The 20,035-nt window shown below is 33.5% G+C and overlaps 1 protein-coding gene across 3 annotated transcripts in view; it reads left to right on the top strand.

The window, feature by feature from the left end:
- Positions 1–20,035, top strand: part of zgc:172282 — a 265,284-nt gene that overhangs the window by 24,869 nt on the left and 220,380 nt on the right. The window lies entirely within an intron of this gene.

The raw sequence follows: 20,035 nt of genomic DNA, 5'->3' as shown, positions 1-20,035 counted from the left end.
TAGATCTGTAGTGTTTGCTTTTTGCTGGCTGTATGTGGGCGGAGTAATACACAAAGGGTAAAGAGGCTGTAGGAGTTCTGATATTGCAGAATATTGCATATATATATATATATATATATATATATATATATATATATATATATATATATATATATATATATATATATGTGTGTGTGTGTATGTGTGTGCGTGCGTGTGTGTGTGTGTGTGTGTGTTTAAACAAAACATATGCCTCTTCAGATTAATGCTGAATATATAATCTTTTCATCCCGCATTTTGCATTAAGACAAGCTATGAACACTCTGATTCACAGAACTCTTTAATCTTTCTTATAGCCGGTCCTGTTTTCAAAATAAGAGTATCACATATATAATATGCACAAAACAAGCTTAGTTAAACTATTCTGCCCCTACTAGGATGACTGCTGAAGTGCTTGTGCCTGGCTAGCTTTGCAAATAGCTAACTGGTACCTCCAAGAAAGACTTGTGTACTTCACTTGAAAGAAGCACTATAAAACTAAACATACAAAAACAATTGCCAATTATTATGCCTTAAACATACAATTTACTTTTTACATGAAGACTTAACATATAGCTTTGCATACAGTTGAGAAAACAAATAATCTTGTTGTTTTATCCTTTAGGAAATGCAATTTTTATACATGTTTCTTTAAATTACACTTCACTCTATAAATGAAGAGAAATATTAAACAAAATACTCACAGACTTATATTTTCAAGACTTTCTGTAACATTAACCTGCATGGCAGCGAAATGCAGCTCTGTCAAATTTCTTCCATTGCAACACTAACTACGGCAAATCTAGAGGTACAAACTTAATACAACTAAATTTTGCTATCGCCACTAGATGTCACTTTTAGACTGTTTTGCTAAGGTCAGCACATAAATGTTAAAATAAGTGACAAAATTGTCATTGTTTTAATCTCAGTAGGGCTGCAACTAACAAACGTTTAATCAGGTAATTCGTATTTGATTAATCAATGAATCAGATAAATAACAAAACAAAACAAGAAAAGCATTTATTTCCAACTGTTTATTCAAAATATAATAATAATAATAATAATAATAATAATAATAATAATAATAATAATAATAATAATAATAATTGTAATAATAATAAAAATAACTAGATATAGTTAAATAACAGAGTTTTGTGCTGTTTTCAAACCCAAATATCTAAACATACATACTAGACATATTATATAGCATAAGAAATTTGTCGGGTTTTCTGAAAAAAAAAAAAAAAGAACACCTCAAAATTGAGTGATATTTGCTTAAAACAAACTAAATTATTTGCCAATGGAGTAAGAAAAATTATCTTAATGAGATATAATCTCAAAGAGAAAAAGGCCAGTGAATAAAAACGTGTCTTCAGTCTTTAGTCTTGCAATGCAAAGTAACTCCAATTGCTTTACTACTGTTATTACCACTTTTACTGGTATGATTAAAAGATTCTATCTGGATCCAGAAATCAGTTTTTTTTTTTTTGTTTTTTTTTTGGCTACCATTATTTTAGAACATTCACCCTTAAGTTTTTTATCACTGACACACCACAGCCACTGTATGACAGATGTATCTCTTTTTCCGTTTTAATTTACCATATTCACACGCTTGCTCATGTCATAAACTAGATGATATTCCAATTCACAAAAATGTGTAAGTGATCGTGATATATTACGTGAGATGGCATTGCCATGTTTATATGCAGCTGCACGTTTGCCTCGTTCATAAGAGCAGAACATGCAGGATTCAGCTTGTAATTCATCAGTTACTCCACAAATACATGCCAGTAAGTGGCAGGTAAACTTAGAGAAGAGTATATTCAACTTTATAGTTACTTTCACTGTTTCTGATATGAATACAACACATTGGGAAATTATACTTGAATGGATTGTTAGACTTTCATAGACTTTCTTGTGTGTTTTACAAACTCTTAATGTATTGTTTTAATAGTACATGTGTGTATTTACATGTCTAAAACATAAAATAAGCATTGGGTGGTTAAAACGCTGCATAATTGTGATCATATGATAAGTCCTTCTCTGGCTCAGCACCAGCCAACGCACCAAAGCTCAGTTTGAATTTTTTCTGTAGCCGCTCTAAGGGTAAACAAGCTAATGCTAACTTGCATTGCTTGTCAATAATGAGTAAGCACCAGGGACTTCACATCAAAATGGAACAAAAGCAGGATTCTTTAGTGGTTTACCCTACTGTTGAACTTCCTTTCTCCTCATCCCTGCCTATGAGACACCAAACGCTGTATCAGTGTATCACAGACCATATTCACTCTGCTCCACACTGAACTAAAATGTTTTTTTTGTGACACAATGAATTGATTAAAAAACTTGTTGCCAACTCTTTTAGTAATCATTATTGATTTAATCAATTTGTTGTTGCAGCCGTAAATCTCAATACGAATATTATGGCAAATCAAATGCTGTAAATAACTAACTAACTAACTAACTAACTAACTAACTAACTAACTAACTAACTAAATAAATAAATAAATAAATAAATAAATAATGAGGCAATTTGTTAGGAAATAAAATTTAATATTTATTAATTATTAGGAAATAAAAATACTTTAATAATAATAATAATAATATTAATGATGATGACCGTTACTATTATTTATTTATTTATTTATTTATTTATTTATTTATTTATTTATTTGTTTATTTGTTTATTTGTTTGTTTGTTTATTATTTATTATTATTATTATTATTATGATTAAGTAGGATATCTTTTATTTATTTATTTATTTTTTTTTTTTTTTTGAAAAATCTACTTTTACAATTTGACACATGTAAACCTCTGCAGAACTGTTCTAACCAACACACCCATGTCATATACAGATACTTAATAAATAACCTATAAATTTAAAGCAATAACATATGCTTTGTTTTTTGTTTTCACAAGCTTTGGAGATGTAACAAATTCCGTTTTAAATAGGTCACCTACAGCATTTGCCATGAGCCACGACTGTGTTCCAAATGGTGTCAATGTTTGCCAAGTGCACTGCGAAGGGAGTGCAATTTTAAACATGAAGATCACTAAAACTGAACTGTAAAAATTGTTTAAAATGTTAGAATGTTCTAAATGAATAGGGCATAGGGGGGATAACTGGTAATACAACACAGCCAGGATGTTTCTAACTACAGCTCCAGAGGTGTAGTTGCAAGCATACAAGTTTGCAACGCATTTTGTGAATGTTCTTTGGAATGACGGATTTGGGAAACACTAAATCAACGAACTATGTTTGTAATGACACAACTTGCGACCTTAGTTGGCTAACGATGGTTTTCGGTAACGCACCCCCAACATCTTTCGGTGAACTTTCTTTCCATTATAAAAACACCACATTTAATATATTTTATTTAAAAATAAGTGATGTTCACTGCCTTTAGATATTTGACATAAAGTAGGCCTCAGATCGTACAAGAAGCCCTGCATTAAATAAAAGTTTCCCTGCCATCTCTTTAAAATATGGACATTTAATTCACCTTAGTATTTTGAATGGAGTTTTTGCGCTAGTCTGCTGGTACTGACGGCACTAGCAGTTACACTATCTTGTTTTACGCTTGAACAAGTTGACGAATGCTAAAGTTTATTTAACTGATTGTATTTTTATTACATTACGATAATGATGCTGTAAAAGTAACCTAAAAAAAGTTTAACTATATATTAACCTTTCACCGGAAGTTTACCGTTGGCTGAAAAACACTAGCAGTGAAAATAGGCCATTGTGTTTGAGGCTCACTGTATGTCAAATCCATCTTCTGAACTCTTACTATTCAGCTATCCCTAGGTAGATCTAGATCTTCTTTCTGACTCTATGGCACCTTCATCACACCTTCATTTTTGGTTGAGGTGAGGTGCACATGAGATTCACAAGTGAGCATCGAGCCCTTAAACTGCAAATAATGTTGAATATGTGCTGCTATTCAGGCATGGAATATTCTAGGCAGGGGATTTCCAGCTGTCACATTGATAGAGATCAGAGGCAGCTCATCACGCAGTGAGGTGAGAGGTGAATCCGGACGCTTCTCAGTTCACCAATGCATGTGCATTTGCTGGTGCGCACGCAGGGATTTATTTCTGAGTTAGCAAACAACTGACATAAGGTATAATTTTCTCACTTTGAGCGAGCTTTGTTTTCAGTTAACATCCAGATCTGCTGGGTCGCATCTGCTGTGATGATCACAAGTCTAAAAACGGAAGAAAAAAATAAACACTCATTTGAAGCAACCATTTATTTCTAAGTGCAATCAGCATAATTTATATGGAGGACGAGTAAGGCAGAACATTTTTACACTTAATCTACTCATATGTATTTTCATCCTTTTTTACTTTACTAGAAAAAGAAAACATCATCCATAAAATGCATACTTATTATTTTTTTACTGTTTTTACTTATTCTTTAGAGACTGGAATCTAATTAATATTTACCAAATTTAAACACATTTAATTTGAAGATGTCCTTGATACAGTATTTATTTAACCACTGACATACACATTATTAATTACATAAACTTACTCTATAGTTAAGGATAGAATGTGTGTTGTTTAGGGATGGTTGCATGTAATTATGAATACTTGTAATTTCTATATTAAATGTGTAACAAGGACACCTTCTCTAAATTTGTTTTTACAGTTTTTCTCAATTGCGTTGACTCAATTCTCGATTGAAATGTTTCTTTTTCAAAACAATAAGTTTAGATCTCTGAACAATTAGCTTATTTTTCACACCAGGTGAGGTGCACATGAGATTTACAAGTGAGCATCGAGCCAAATCCAGGGGATTTATATATTTAGATTTATATATATAGACATCCTATCACTCTTGTTGGCCTTGATAGAGATAACATATCTTCCAATTGCTCTTTCACAAGCATTTTGCTGCAGTTGTGGACGTGTAAACAACAGGACCATGTACTTCACGTCAAAATGGAATAAATAGTGATTTACCCTACTGTTGAACTCTCTTCCTCCTCATCACTGTCTATGAGGCACCGAACTCTATATCAGTGCGTGAGAGAGACTGTGTTCTAAAGTGTTTTTTTTTTTTACCACATTGTGGGACACAATGAATCGATAACGGAATTTGTTGCCAACTCTTATTAGTAATCGATACTATATCAATAAATTTTATCTATTTATTTGATTAGTTTTTGCAGCCGTAAATCTCAGTATTATGGCCAAACAAATGCTGCCTAAGCCATGCATATTAATAGTTCTGTGTAGATTGTTAGAATTAATGTTTTCTTTCTGATTGCCTGGATTTTTCCAAAATTTTAGACTCCTAGGAATGAGAAAACAATAGGGTATATGCACACAGACTTTTAATTTTCAGCCAGCCAGCCGACATCTTTTGGTAAACTGACTTTCTACTTTAAAATCGCCACATTTAAGATCAGTTTTCTTTAAAAATAAGTGATCTTCACTTCCTTATAGATATGAAAGATTGGCATTCCTTATTGATTTAAGTGGACTGCAAATGATTCAGCACATGCGTAATGTCTAGAAAAAAAAAAGATAAATGATCTCTAATTGCTATACAATTTGCATAATCTATTTAACCAACCGGGTTTGGGAGAACTTCCACAACTGCAGCAAAATGCTTGTGAAAGAGCACTTGGAAGATGTGTAATCTCTAGCAAGGCCAACAAGAGTGATTGGATGTACACCAAGAATACATGTTTTTATGGATGATTTTGTGTCGTATTTTTGTTTATTTGTGGTAACATAAGAAATATGAAATATACAATACAGTAAAAGCAAGATTGCACTCTACATGTAATACATTTGTACACAAACAAATGCACTGTATAACTACAAATGCTCATTTTTTTTCTATAGACTATTGACTCTTCTTAACAAACAGATTTTTTTAAAACCTTAATTTTCATTGTTGACTGTCGGGGTGAAAAAAACAATATATCATTTTGAGGAGTGTGGCTCACACGATGACCAACACAGTTTATATTTTGGTGGCATTGGCCAAATTACTGATACAATAACTACGGTTTGAAGCATGAGTTAAATGTTTTTGTTGAGTAACTACATTTTGCAGACATGCAATATAGTTTTATTTAGACAATGTAGACTGTTTTGAAGAAAAATGTGCCAAAGCAATTGAGAAAAACTGTAAGAAACAAACAATAGAGTAGTTACCAGTCATTATGGAAAAAAAAATACTATCATCAGATGAATGGTATCAAATGTTCCAACATAAAATAAATATGTACTAGTTACTAAAGTATCAGCAATTATATGTAACAATTCAGCACCTGTCGCTAAAAATCCAACAGTAGCATTCAATCTGAAAAATACCAGCTAAAAATAATCAGCGTAAACATGAAACACTGCACTAGTTTCATGTTGAATGGATAAAATGTCAAAACGTCTTGCCATAAAGCAGTTCTTAAGTAGTCTGTAAAATATGTTAATAAATATAGTGCCAATGCAATTCTAATGTTCCTTTAAACATAAATGATTCTTTTACAGGCAATAATGTAACCAGTTGGTAGCCAAATCATTATGCCATTCCCTCTTTGCCGTTTTCTAACCTCTCGAAATAAAATAATATCGCTCTTATGATCACTTCAGATGGCGGATTTTCATTTGCATCTGCCATTTTCATTTAATATGCTACTATCCAAAAGCACTTTCAGCATATATTACATTACCTTTCTTACCCTCAATTGTAAAATCACCAAAGCGATGAATTGTTCTCTGCCTTTTTTGGGTGTAGATTTTAGTACTTATTGATTAGACACAAGTTGTTATTCAACAGAAACTATAGCATGTACCATAAATGCCAGTTCTTATCTGAAAATACTGCTAGTTAGTTAGAAAGATATTTAATTGAACTGTACTGGCCATTCAGACTAGTAATAATACAAGATGACTAAAACAGCAGTTGGGACTAATGAGGTGGGAATTGTTATAGTAATAATAACCCTAGCTTACTATACAGCTGGGTTTAAAATGCAGATACGATTTAGAATTATTTACATGTAATAATCCATAATTAACTTAAATTATTAAAATACAGTACATGGGACATGTATCAAGGACACCTTAAAAGAAAGTGGTCCCTCACTGCTAGCATCTAAATAGGTAAGTACTAGTATGTAAATAAGTATTTTTTTTCTAATGAATAAATCCTAGTATGCAATAAAAACTAGTAATAATAACTATTATGTACCGATATCTAAAAATATGTTGTAATATCTTATGAATAGTGAAAATAAATAGACTAATATCAAAATGGAATAAAACTTCTAGTCGAAAGTCAATGGTTGATATATGTGATATGTGTGTGACAGATCAACAATTCAAATCTGCTAGTAGTGACCAGTGAACAAGTAACAAGATTTGAATCATTCTAATTTATTTATTTATTTATTTATTTATTTATTTATTTATTTATTTATTTATTTTTCTCAGGAATTGTATTTTACTTAGTAGTTTTGTTTTATTTATTTATTTATTTATTTATTTATTTATTTATTTATTTATTTATTTATTTATTTATTTATTTATTTATTTATTTATTTATTTATTTATCTATTTATTTATTTATTTATTTATTTATTTATTTATTTATTTTTAGTTAACATTACTGGAGTACATTCTTAGTGCTGTATCAATATTTTACTGCACCATGTTCCTTCAGTCTGCAGTCACTACTTTATATGTTTATTTTTTATTTTTTTTCATGTCTATTGTCATTGGCTGAGTACAATAATAACCCCTACAATTCCCATTCAATCAAATCACATAGAAAAATCAAAAATCTTCAAGACATGGACACTTAAAAAGCACAGCAGTACAGCACACATGCACTGTTTGGCATTAAAAAGTGTCCAAGAAGATGCAAAATCATTACACGCACTGACTAAAAACTATTTAAGCTTCAAATCACTGATAAGAAGATGAATGATGCCTACTGTATGATGACCAAATGACCTTAAACAATAATTACGTGCAGTACAGAATGTTATGTTTTTAAATACATGCACTAATTGTACGTATTCCATCAGTGTTGCACATGGTTTGTTTATGGTATAACTGCTGGACACTTAGCTTGTTAGGATTTAAAGAGCATAGCCTGAGCAATAACATGCATTAGAAAAGCTATATTTTAGTGCTTTAGGTTACACAGATTTCACTCCACATGTAAATGTATCAGTCTGCTAATTATCAGTGCATATGTTGATGTATTGCATTCTCACATTAAATTAATTTCACACTTTATATGTGGAGTCTATGAATGGGAGCTTACACTCAAAAACACCCTTAAAAGAAAACAACACTGATTGTAAGCTTTATTTTTAATTAGCAGAATATGCAGAATAATCTTCATAGTACTCACTACTCTTGATAACCTTAAGGACAATTTTTACTCATATTTTGAATTTAGATCGGATACTTTTACTCGTAGTTTTTTTTTTTTTTTTAAAGTTTTATTTTACTTCGATAGTCTACAGAACAAACTATCGTTATACAATAGCTTGCCTAATTAACCTAACCTGCCTAGTTAACCTAATTAATCTAGTTAAGCCTTTAAATGTCACTTTAAGCCATATAGAAGTGTCTTCAAAAATATTTAATACAATATTATTTACTGTAATGATGGCAAAGATAACATAAAGTTATTAGAAATAAGTTATTAAAATTTTCATGTTTAGACATTTGTTAAAAAAAAATATTCTCTCCTATAAATAGAAATTGGAGGAAAATAAACAGGGAGGCTAATAATTCTGACTTCAACTGGATGTGTTTATATATAATGTCTTTACCTTTCCCCCCAATTGTAAACTAATCTATGATTCTTCTCTTTCACAAACTCTACAATGGGATGTATGGTAATGAGTGGGTTGCTTGGTAACTGTAATTTGCGTGGCATCTCCCAAAGAAGCGTAGCAGTTATTAAGTAAATTATGGTGAGCACAAACTGTTTGGATTCCCCGTTCTGGAGAGGCTCAGAGAGGCTGGTCATCTGAGAGTTGGACGAAGAGGCACTTCTGTGTACACTGACACTTGTCTAAAGAAGTGAAGATGGAGGAGTTTAAGACTGGAGATTGGAGAAAAAACATATAACTTGGTCTGCAAGATGTCATTGTAATTGGGGTAAAGTTGATTTTATGATGCATACAGTAAGTGGGGAAGATATTAGAGCTATTGTAAGAGTGTAAGAGTATTTATTTATCTGTAGATTTGTTTTCATTTTATTTTACTACTTTTACTACTACTACTGCTACTACTACTACTACTACTACTACTACTACTACTACTACTATTATTATTATTATTATTATTATTATTATTATTATTATTATTATTAACAATGTAATTAACATTAGCTACAAATTAAAATCGAAAAATCAGCACCCGTGGTTTCTCAGAATCAACTAATGTTAGTGTATGGGCTGTTACTTGCAATGGCGACTGCACTTCTCCATGTTTTGAGGGCCTTGCTGTGTGTAAACTTACAGACAAAGCTTAAAACTTAAACCGTGAAGACACATAAGTTAATATAAAATAGCTTTTAGTTAAATGAATGCTAAATTCAAATAAATTATATATGACACAATCGTAGAGCATGTGAAACTATTTTTCTACATTCAAACTGATGCAGGCTAACGCTAGAAACCGAAGGAGAGGGAGTGATGGTATCGAAACAATTTAAAAGAGTGAATAATATTTCATGCAACATTTCATATTGCAATTCAACCCTTAAACAGAAACACATTCTTAAACACTCAGCAGTTTAGCACAATTGATAAGTGTTTGACTTTCTGAGGTAGGGCCGCACGATTCCGGCTAAAGTGGGGACCAAAATTTTAATTTTATTTTTGCTTAAAATCAAGATCACAATTTTTTTCACAATTCTATAGATGTAGAATAAAGGTTAATATGAGTAGGCTATTATTATTGTTATTTCTCAAAAATATGGTAAAACAACAATAAAACTATTAGGCCTATCTGTAGTTTTACTGTTGGTAAAGATGCTACATTTTGTATAGACTTGGAATGGTGGACTTCATCAGACTTAAAATATATCTTGGTTGTTAATTTACAGTAAAATGATGACACCGGAACACAAATATTCATGATTCTAAAGTTGAATTATTATGTTTGAGACATATGTTTGTCATTTGTCATTGAAAACATTATTAGACCATTTTTTCACTGATAAAAATTAGACATTTGTCATTACAAGATTTAACTCTAGCATTATATTCAACATGTAGGCTAGAGTAGTTATACTGACCCAGTAAATATTTATTTTCATGCACAACACTGTGTTCACTATGAAAGTAAAAAAAAAAAAAAAAAAAAAACATATCAAATGCCGTAATCACAACTCTAAAATGCGGTATCATTTAAATGATGTGCATGCTTTTGGTTTCACATTCATTGCCAAATGCAGCTCATAGTTGCAGTCACAATTTGAGGGAAAAAAAGCAAATTAATCCTTCCATGGGACCTCCAAGCAATCGGTCTGTGCAACAAACTGAACGCTATTTACAACTTCATTACCTGTTATTCACAGCCTATGCAGGTTCTGTTCACTAAGTAGACAACACTGGCGGGTATGCACATGTCCTCTCGATAGTAAACAAACAGTGCGTCAGCTGATGTGTGATTTTGCAGCCACAAATACATTATTGTAATAAGACAGAGATTACATATTGTGGTGAATTATACCTTACAAATGCAGCATGTGACACTTTAGAACAAAACAACACACGAAACAATGAATATAAAACAATGTAAAGACTTGTGCAACCATTTTTACACTTCTCTCCTGACCTTAAAAATATAATTAGCTGAATTGTAAAAAATCTGAATTAAGATCATGTAGGGGTCATATCGAGGTCGTGATCTGTTTTGAATTAATCGTGCAGCCCTACTCTAAACAGTTATCAAGCAGGAGAAAACTTGTAGTATCATATTACTTTCCCGCAACATGGTCAAACATGCACTTACAACATACTCATTTATCATTACAAAATTGGGAAAAACCAACCTTCTTCTCCCAAGCTTAAAATTTACTGGCACAAATCAAGTGAACATTTACAAGACAGACAATAGAAGTAGTCAAGTTGACATGCTACTTTAGGTTAAGTTTTCAAGAACTTACACACCTTTGTTAAATGTCCAAAACATATTGAGACAAGTTAAGTTAAAGAGAACATGTAATTTAAATGTAACAACTTATTTGGGCCATAATGTTTTACTACTACTGCTTATTCTACTGAAAATATTAGTAGTAGTAGTAGTGGTAGTAATAGCAGTATGTATTAATTCTTTTTTTTTTTCAATTCAATTCATGTTTATTTCTATAGCCCTTTTACAATGTACATTGTGTCAAAGCAGCTTAATACAGAAGGTCTAGTAAATTGAAAACATGTCAGTCCAAACACTGAAGAGCCATCAATAGGCAGTTCTACAAAGTCCCAATCAAGCAAGCCAGTGCCAACAGTGGTGAAGAACAAACTTCACCAATTGACAAAATGTAAGGAAAAAAAATCCCATTTGGAATGCTTTAAACAAAACGAATGACCAAGTTAACCCATACAGAAACTTAATAAATAAGATTATAAGCATTGTTTAAGCTTTAACGGCACCAAAAAGTCCTGAATATAGATTTATTCTTCCAGTGATTATTAGACTTGATCAAATTTGGTCAAACTATAGGCTATGCAGCTATTTAACCACATTTATTCAGCTAAATTGTTAAAAAAAAAAAATATAGGTGATAAACAGAAGAGCTTACCTGTCTGCAAGAGGTGAATTCCTTCATTCATGCCTTAATTTCTGTCCACTTTTCTGTGTCTGGGTTGCGGGGACAGCAGTCTTAGTAGAGAACTCCAGACTTCCCTCTCCTTAGACAATTCCTCCAGCTCCTCTGGGGGGACCCTGAGGCGTTTCCAGGCCAGCCGGAAGACATAGTCCCCCCAGTGTGTCCTGGGTTTTTTCAGAGGCCTCCTCCCAGTGGGACATGTCTGGAACATCTCCCTAGGTAGGCATCCAGGAGGCATCCGAAACAGATGTCGAAGCCACCTCAGCTGACTTCTCTCAATGTGGAGGAGCAGCTGCTCTACTCTGAGCTCCTCCCAGGTATCAGAGCTCCTCACCCTCATCTATAAGGATGCGCCCTGCCACCCTGTGAAGGAAACTCATTTTGGCCACTCATATCCAAGATCTTGTCCTTTTGGTTATGACCCAAAGCTCATGACCATAGGTGAGAACGTAGATTGACCGGTAAATCGAGAGCTTTGCCTTTCAGCTCAGCTCCTTCTTTACCACAATTGAACAGCACATTGACAATCTGAAGACAGTGAATGTAATATGGTAATTACAATTAGGTATGCATAATCACATAAAATTAACCCTAAACAACAGGCACTCTACCCCTAACTGTAAAGTAACCATATGGCGAAAGTCCAAATCAGGTCTCAGCAGGGGTAGATTGAGGGGCAGAGCTTAATGGAGCAAAGGTAACAATGCAAAAAGTGACTCTGATCATTTCCACCAACACAAAAAGGGTGTCTTTCACTATTTCTTGTTAACTCTTTATGAGTAAATGGACACTAACACAGCTTAATTAACCCTGGTGATTTTACTCTGTAGCAATAGTAGTGTGCATTCATTCTGTTTCCCTTTTGGAAGGTTCTAAACAAAACACAAAATACCTTTTACTTTTCATCGACTATTGCAATGTTAACACAACTATCACAATACGTATATCTTTAAAACAACCTTTTTGTCCTATATGCTCAATTATTCACTGCAATGAGTGAAAAGTCAACAGTGGCTGAGTTGAATCTTCAGCGGTGATGAATAAAACCGTCCTGAGGAGGAGAGATGTTTACTGCAGCCCAAGCGATAAAAATATCCTGCTGTTATGAAACTATTGCTCACACAGTACACCTGTCCAGCGCATTAGAGCACACTCTCTCTCAGATGACGTTTCTTTATGTGTATATGTGCAGAATGTATTGTGTACACCGCCAGAACTCCTCCAGAATCGCCTTATAAGACAGAGAGTTGGCACGAGTCCTGCAATGTAGGAGGTGTTGAGTTTTCCAGCATCACTTTGCTACTACAGTCTTAGTGTTACTGCTTCTACCACACATGAAATTGGCAATTTGGAAAATGTTTTGACTAAAGGTGGTAGATTATTTGAAAATATAATTGATTTGATTACAAGCTTGAGAATGAGTGGTTTGAAAGGCAAAACAATAATACAATGCCTTTGATTTGCATGTGAATGGCGTGCAGTACAACCAACATTCAGGGTAAAACAATTCCAGAAAATAATATTCTAGAGACAACTGTGTGTTCAAAAATACACTCACCGGCCACTATTAGGCAAACCTGTCCAACTGCTCAAATTTCTAATCAGCCACTCACATGGAAGCAACTCGATGCATTTAGGCAGGTCAAGATGATCTGCTTCTAATTTTTTCCGCAGGATAACATGCTATGTCAAAGCGTAAATCATCTCATATTAGTTTATTGACACTCATATCTTATCAAATGTTAAACTGTTTTCAAAAGTGCGCAAATATCCTAACTTTCTCAAATAAAATACAAATTATTAAATAATTATCTTTTAGCTTAGACCCTTTATTCATCAGGGGATGCCACAGAGGAACTTATCCAGTATATGATTTACACAGCAGATGCCCTTCCAACCGCATCTTAGTACTGGGAAACATCAATACACACGCAATGACACACGCATTCATACACTACGGCCAATTTAGTTTATTCAATTCATCTATCCAAGCCAAACTCCACACAGAAGTGCCAACTGATCCAGCCGGGAATCGAACCAGTGACCACTGAGCCACTGTGTCACCCCAATATAATGATATATTATTATAAATAATAATAATAATAATAATAATAATAATAATAATAATAATTATTATTATTATTATTATTATTATTATTATTATTATATTTTAAATTGTGAAAATAATATTTTATTGTCTACACATGTTCTAGCTCAATTTGATTCTTGTAATTAGTTATTGATGACATTATATTGCATTATCATAGCCTTTGTCTCTGCTTTTGACACATGACTTGTGACATTTACTTATTGGCCAATAAAATACACATATTTTAAATGATGGGTTCACCAATTAACTAAGAGTCACTAATTCTACGCTTTTAAAGTCAGTGGGAACCAGAAGTTGCTGAAACTTTTATTGCAGTATGTTGATTTACTTCTAACTGAAACAGAATATTGAGTAGGGGGTGGGGCTTTCTTTTTGCACATAATTCCCTTATAGCAAACCAACGGTAAAAGGGGTGTGGTTAAAAATAGTGTGGCTGAAGCAGTTAAACTGAAAAGGACGGCTGCTTCAAACACTAACAGTCAGAATTTGACTGAAGATTACCAGAACAAACTTTTATTTATTTATTTTTTTTGTGAATTAACTTGAACAGATAAATTGTTCAATTCCTCAAAAATAACAAAATATTGCGCTTGCAAAATAAACATTGTAAACTTTGGCTTGACATGTTTTAGGCTGAGTGATAACAACAACTACAAAGTTCAAATCCCCCAAAAGACTTCATCTGTAAGTTCATGGATGTGCACATTTATTATTCATTCATTTTCTTTTCAGCTTAGTCCCTTTTTTAATCTAGGGTCACCGCAGTGGAATGAACCACCAACTTATCCAACATATGTTTTATGCAGTGGATGCCCTTCCAGATGCAACCCACCACTGGGAACCACCCATACACACTCATTCACACATATACACTTCAGACAATTTAGCTTACCCAATTTACCTATAACGTATGTCTTTGGACTTGTGGGGGAAACTGAAGCACCCTTAGGAAACACATGTCAACATGGGGGAAACATGCAAACTCCAGAATTGCCAGTTGACCCAGCCAAGGCTTGAAGCAGCGTCCTTCTTGCTGTGAGGTGATTGTGCTACTCGCTGTGCCATCGTGACGCTGTGCGCATTTATGTAATGTTGAATTCTTCATCATAAACTCTCTTCTTCCTCACCTTCTCCTTGATCTATATCCACAGAGATGTTCACCAGACAGCAGAAATCTTTCAGCATTTTTTTTTTTTTGGCTGTATCTTAAGAGGCAGTGGAAACATCTAGACTGTTTGTCCCTTTCAAACTTTCCAGAGTTGCCAACCGTTCAACAGCATACGAGCTCTTCTTGACAGAGTTGTGTTTTCAAAGGCTCCAGTGGGCAAAGAGCGTTGAAGAGTGCAGGGTTTGGCTGTTTCCACCTACTGATCAAAGCAGCAGTGTTGTTGTGACACGAGTGCGACGCTCTCCTGCATCTCTGGATTCCCTCACCGCTGTCGGATGAATGACTGACTCCTGATGGAGGAGGTGAAGTAGGCGAAGGCTCACATCTCTGCGCCTGCTCTCTGATGCTCCAGCATCTATATGTTCCTCTATGGAAGCTGAATATGGTCTAAAGGAGCCTCTGAAGTTTCTTTACTCGAAAAACAGGAGTCTCTCCGGAGGTGTGATGCTCCAAAACATCCACATTTTAGGTCATACATTATTAAACACAGATGCTATGCTGTTTGTGAAGTTTCGAAGGATGTCAAGAGTGCCACAGTTGTATAAATGTATGTATGTATGTATGCAAGTATATATATATATATATATATATATATATATATATATATATATATATATATATATATATATATATATATATATATATATAGGTGGGCATATATTCTTTTTTAATCTAGAATAATCTCACTGTAATCTTGGAAAAAAAACTAGATAAAAATGGCTCATTTGAATTATTTTTATTAAACTAAGACAATGTGAAGTTTGTTCCTGACAGGCATCAACAGTCACCTGCTCTAGAATCTTTATTTTGAGAAAAAAAGTCATGAAAAGTTGACTTTCTACAACCATGCAATCATGCAAATCAATGTGGACAATTATGTAACAAAATAAAATTAATTGTAAATATTTATTTTGCTTTAAACAACAGGCAAATAAAATAATGTTTTATTAATATATTTTACTTTTATAGAATGTTTTTTTTAATATATATATATATATATATATATATATATATATATATATATATATATATATATATATATATATATATATATATATATATATATAAATTACATTTTCAATTATTAATTATATTCAGTAATTTAAACATGCACTTGTATGTAATGTGTGTAACTTGAATGAATGCCACATTTTGAATCAAATGTGATATCAAAATTTTCCAATTTTGTTTCTTTATTTATTAAATTATTATAATTTATAGACATTGACTATTATTTTACTTTAATATACATTAAATATTTTGCCATTTGAATACATTAAGTTAAAATTTATAAAAATCAATGTTGGTTTTGATTTTGGTAAAAAAAGTAAATAAAATAATTTTTTGATACTGGGAAATTTTTTTTTTTTTTTTTGCTCTCTAAATGTTGTTTATTGATGCAATTTTACATTATATATTCGATAGTGATTTTAACATTTCTCAGATTGCTAGTTATTTTTTAGCTGTGTTAACTATATCAAACATTAAACAATAATTGAGCTACATTAAGCATCAAAAAACAGTTCTGAAGTTTGGCCTGTGGTTCAGTGCGAGTCAGAAGAGTTCAGCTTCTCCTCCATCAGCGCGTGTGTAACCTCTCGTGATTTCTGCCCTGGAAACACGTATTTTTTCGGCTGAAGATGTTGAAATTACAGATGAGGAGGAAACAAGACTTCTGGCTGAGAACAAAGAGGAACACATGGAGATTTGCCTCTGCTAGCGCTTTAGTTTAAAGCAGTGCAGGGCTGTGAATAATGCGGCGGAAGAAGCTCCCTGTGGCGACCGCTGCTCAAGCGCTGGAAGCGGGGGGTTTGCTGAAGTCCCACTGACTGGAGATCTGCTGGGTTATGTTGGGCTTACCAGATAAAAGATGTCTTCTGTTGAACAAGAGAGAGGGAAGCGATTTCTGCTTAGTTAATTACCGATTGAGACTAAAGAAACGTAAAGAGTAACCTTGCGTGCGCGTTTCGGCATGACCGCGTCAATATTCTAATGATGAGACTGGTTTCCCCGGAGACGGGCGCGAGGCCTTGATTCACTAACACCGAAAGAAAGCTACTAATTTGCTTGTGCAGTCTATCAAATTGTGTGTGTGCGTGCACGTCGTGGGCGTACTGCAGGTGATTTATTAGGTATAATTGCTCAAATAATTACATCTGCAAATAAGTGGGTAGAAAACCCCATTTAGAATGAAATGTGAGCATGCACATATAGGTTATAGTTCTCCCTTTCAGAAGAGAGCCATAGATCAACATGCAAAAGTAAATAAATAAATAAATAAATAAATAAATAAATAAATAAATAAATAAATAATAATAATAATAATAATAATAATAATAATAATAATAATAATAATAATAATAATAATAAGTGGCGCAGTAGGTAGTTAGTTGGTGCTTCTGTGTGGAGTTTGCATCTTCTCCCTGCGTTTGCGTAGGTTTCCTCCGGGTGTTCCGGTTTCCAAAGGCATGTGGTACAGGTGAATTGGGTAGGCTAAATTGTCCGTAGTGTAAATTGTCTGGTGTGTAATAATGATAATACTCATACTAATACTAATACTAATACTACTACTAACATTAATAATAATATGAGTGTGAATGAGTGTGTGGATGGATGTTTCCCAGAGATGGGTTGCGGCTGGAAGGGCATCCGCTGCATAAAAACGTGCTGGATAAGCTGGTGGTTCATTCTGCTGTGGCAACCCCAGAATAATAATAAGACTAAGCTGAAAAGAAAATGAATGAATCTATAATAATAATAATAATACTAATAATAATAATAACAATAATAATAATAAATAAATATATATTCCACCACATTCCAAAGGTGCTCTATTGGATTGACATCTGGTGACTGTGTAGGCCTTTGAGTACAGTGAACTCGTTGTTATGTTCCAGAAACCAGTCTAAGATGATTCGCACTTTATGACATGCACACTTTCCTGCTGGAAATAGCCATCAAAAAATGGGTACACTGTGGTCATAAAAAGAGAAACATGGTCAGCAACAGAACAGGTAGGCTACAAGATGCTTAGTTGATACTAATGGTCCCAAAGTGTGCCAAGAAAATATTCCCCACACCATTACATTAGCAGCCTGAATTGTTCATTCAAGGCAGGATGGATCTATGCTTGCATGTTGTTGATGCCAAGTTCTGACCCTACCATCCGAATTTCTCAGTGGAAATAGAAACTCATCAGACCAGGCAACATTTTTCCAATCTTCTATTGTCCAATTTTGGTGAGCCTGTAAGAATTTTAGCCTCAGTTTCCTGTTCTTAGCTGACAGGAAGGGCACCCGCTGTGGTCTTCAGCCCCTGTAGCCCATCCGCCTCAAGGTTTGACGTGTTGTGCTTTCAGAGATGCTCTTCTGCATACATCGGTTGTAATGAGTGGTTATTTGAGTCAAAGTTGCCTTTCTATTAGCTTGAACCTGTCTGGCCATTCTTCTCTGACCTCTGGCATCAACAAGACATTTGTGCCCACACAACTGCCGCTCACATTTTCTCTTTTTTCTGACCATTCTCTTTAAACCCTATGGTTGTCATGAAAAACTTGTCTGTCACCAACAACCATGCCATGTTCAAAGTCACTTAAATCACCTTTCTTACCCATTCTGATGCTTGGTTTAAACTGCAGGAGATCGTCTTGACCATGTGTACATGCCTAAATGCATTAAGCTGCTGCCATATAATTGGCTGATTAGAAATTTGCGTTAACAGCAGAGCAGTGGCTGATTAGAAATTTGTTGGACAGGTGTACCTAATAAAGTGGCCGGTGAGTGTAAGTTTCATGTTGGTATTTATTTATTTTTTTTTCTATTTATAAGTATATTTTCCTTCAAGGTGGTTCATTCCGCTGAGGTGACCCAGAATTAATAAAGGGACTAAGCTGAAAATAAAATGAATGAATGAATTTTCCTTCAAATAACAAATAGTCATTCGACTTTTGAATAAGCCTATCCTTTTAATGTAGCATTTAAAAGTGAAAATGACTAGCTTGATTTTTATGTAAAACATAGTATTTTACACAATATATATTTCTATTTATACCTGCCATGCTGACTCACAGCCTATTATTGTGTCAGATGTTTGATAGTCGTCTACAGTACACAAAAACATCATCATCATCATCTTCATTATCATGTTTTTGGTACTCCAATATAAGCTTGGTGAAATGTTCTTTGATTGGTTATTAATAATTCAATTCAGTTCATCTTTATTTCTATAGCACTTACAATGTAAATTGTGTTAAAGCAGCTTTACATAGAAGTTCTAGTAGAATGAAACTCGTCCTGTTTTTAGAGTTGCAGTTGAGTTTAGTTCATTTAAGTGTGGTTTAATTTTCACTGCTGAAAGTCCAAAAACTGAAGATCACATCTATTGATGCACAGCTCCACAAGTCCTAATAACCTGTTCAGTAATTAATTAAATCCTAATGGCGGAAGCTTACATAAATACAAAGTATTTTTATCTGCCTTTAAGTGGCATGCACATGAAAAGCCAGGATTTCTGTGTGTGCGAACACCGGCTGTGCGCCGTATCCATGATACCATGATATTTGTGCTTTACAGTAGCACTTTCCACAATTTAAAATGAACTAGACCCTCACATCCGTCAAATAAGCAGACTGCAACATCCTGTACAATATTGCTTTTAGGTGAATGTATTTATCTACAAATATAAAGCGCCTTTGACAGAAGTCAAAAGCTTTTATACACTTCTTTCAAAATTAGTCACATATCACAAAAAATAAAAAATAAACTTCTGCAACCCACTACTTGGAAAACACAACACTAAACCTAAGGGTGTAGATTTGCTTTTGTCATTGCTTGGGGCATACGTGCTTAGAGCTGTATTCAACAGCACAAATTCTGTTCACATTTTAAAAAACATTCATTCATTCATTCATTTTCTTGTCAG

Source organism: Danio rerio, chromosome 15 (assembly GCF_049306965.1).
Source record: "Danio rerio strain Tuebingen ecotype United States chromosome 15, GRCz12tu, whole genome shotgun sequence".
NCBI lineage: Eukaryota > Metazoa > Chordata > Actinopteri > Cypriniformes > Danionidae > Danio > Danio rerio.
This window is presented reverse-complemented; position numbering and strand designations above follow the sequence as displayed.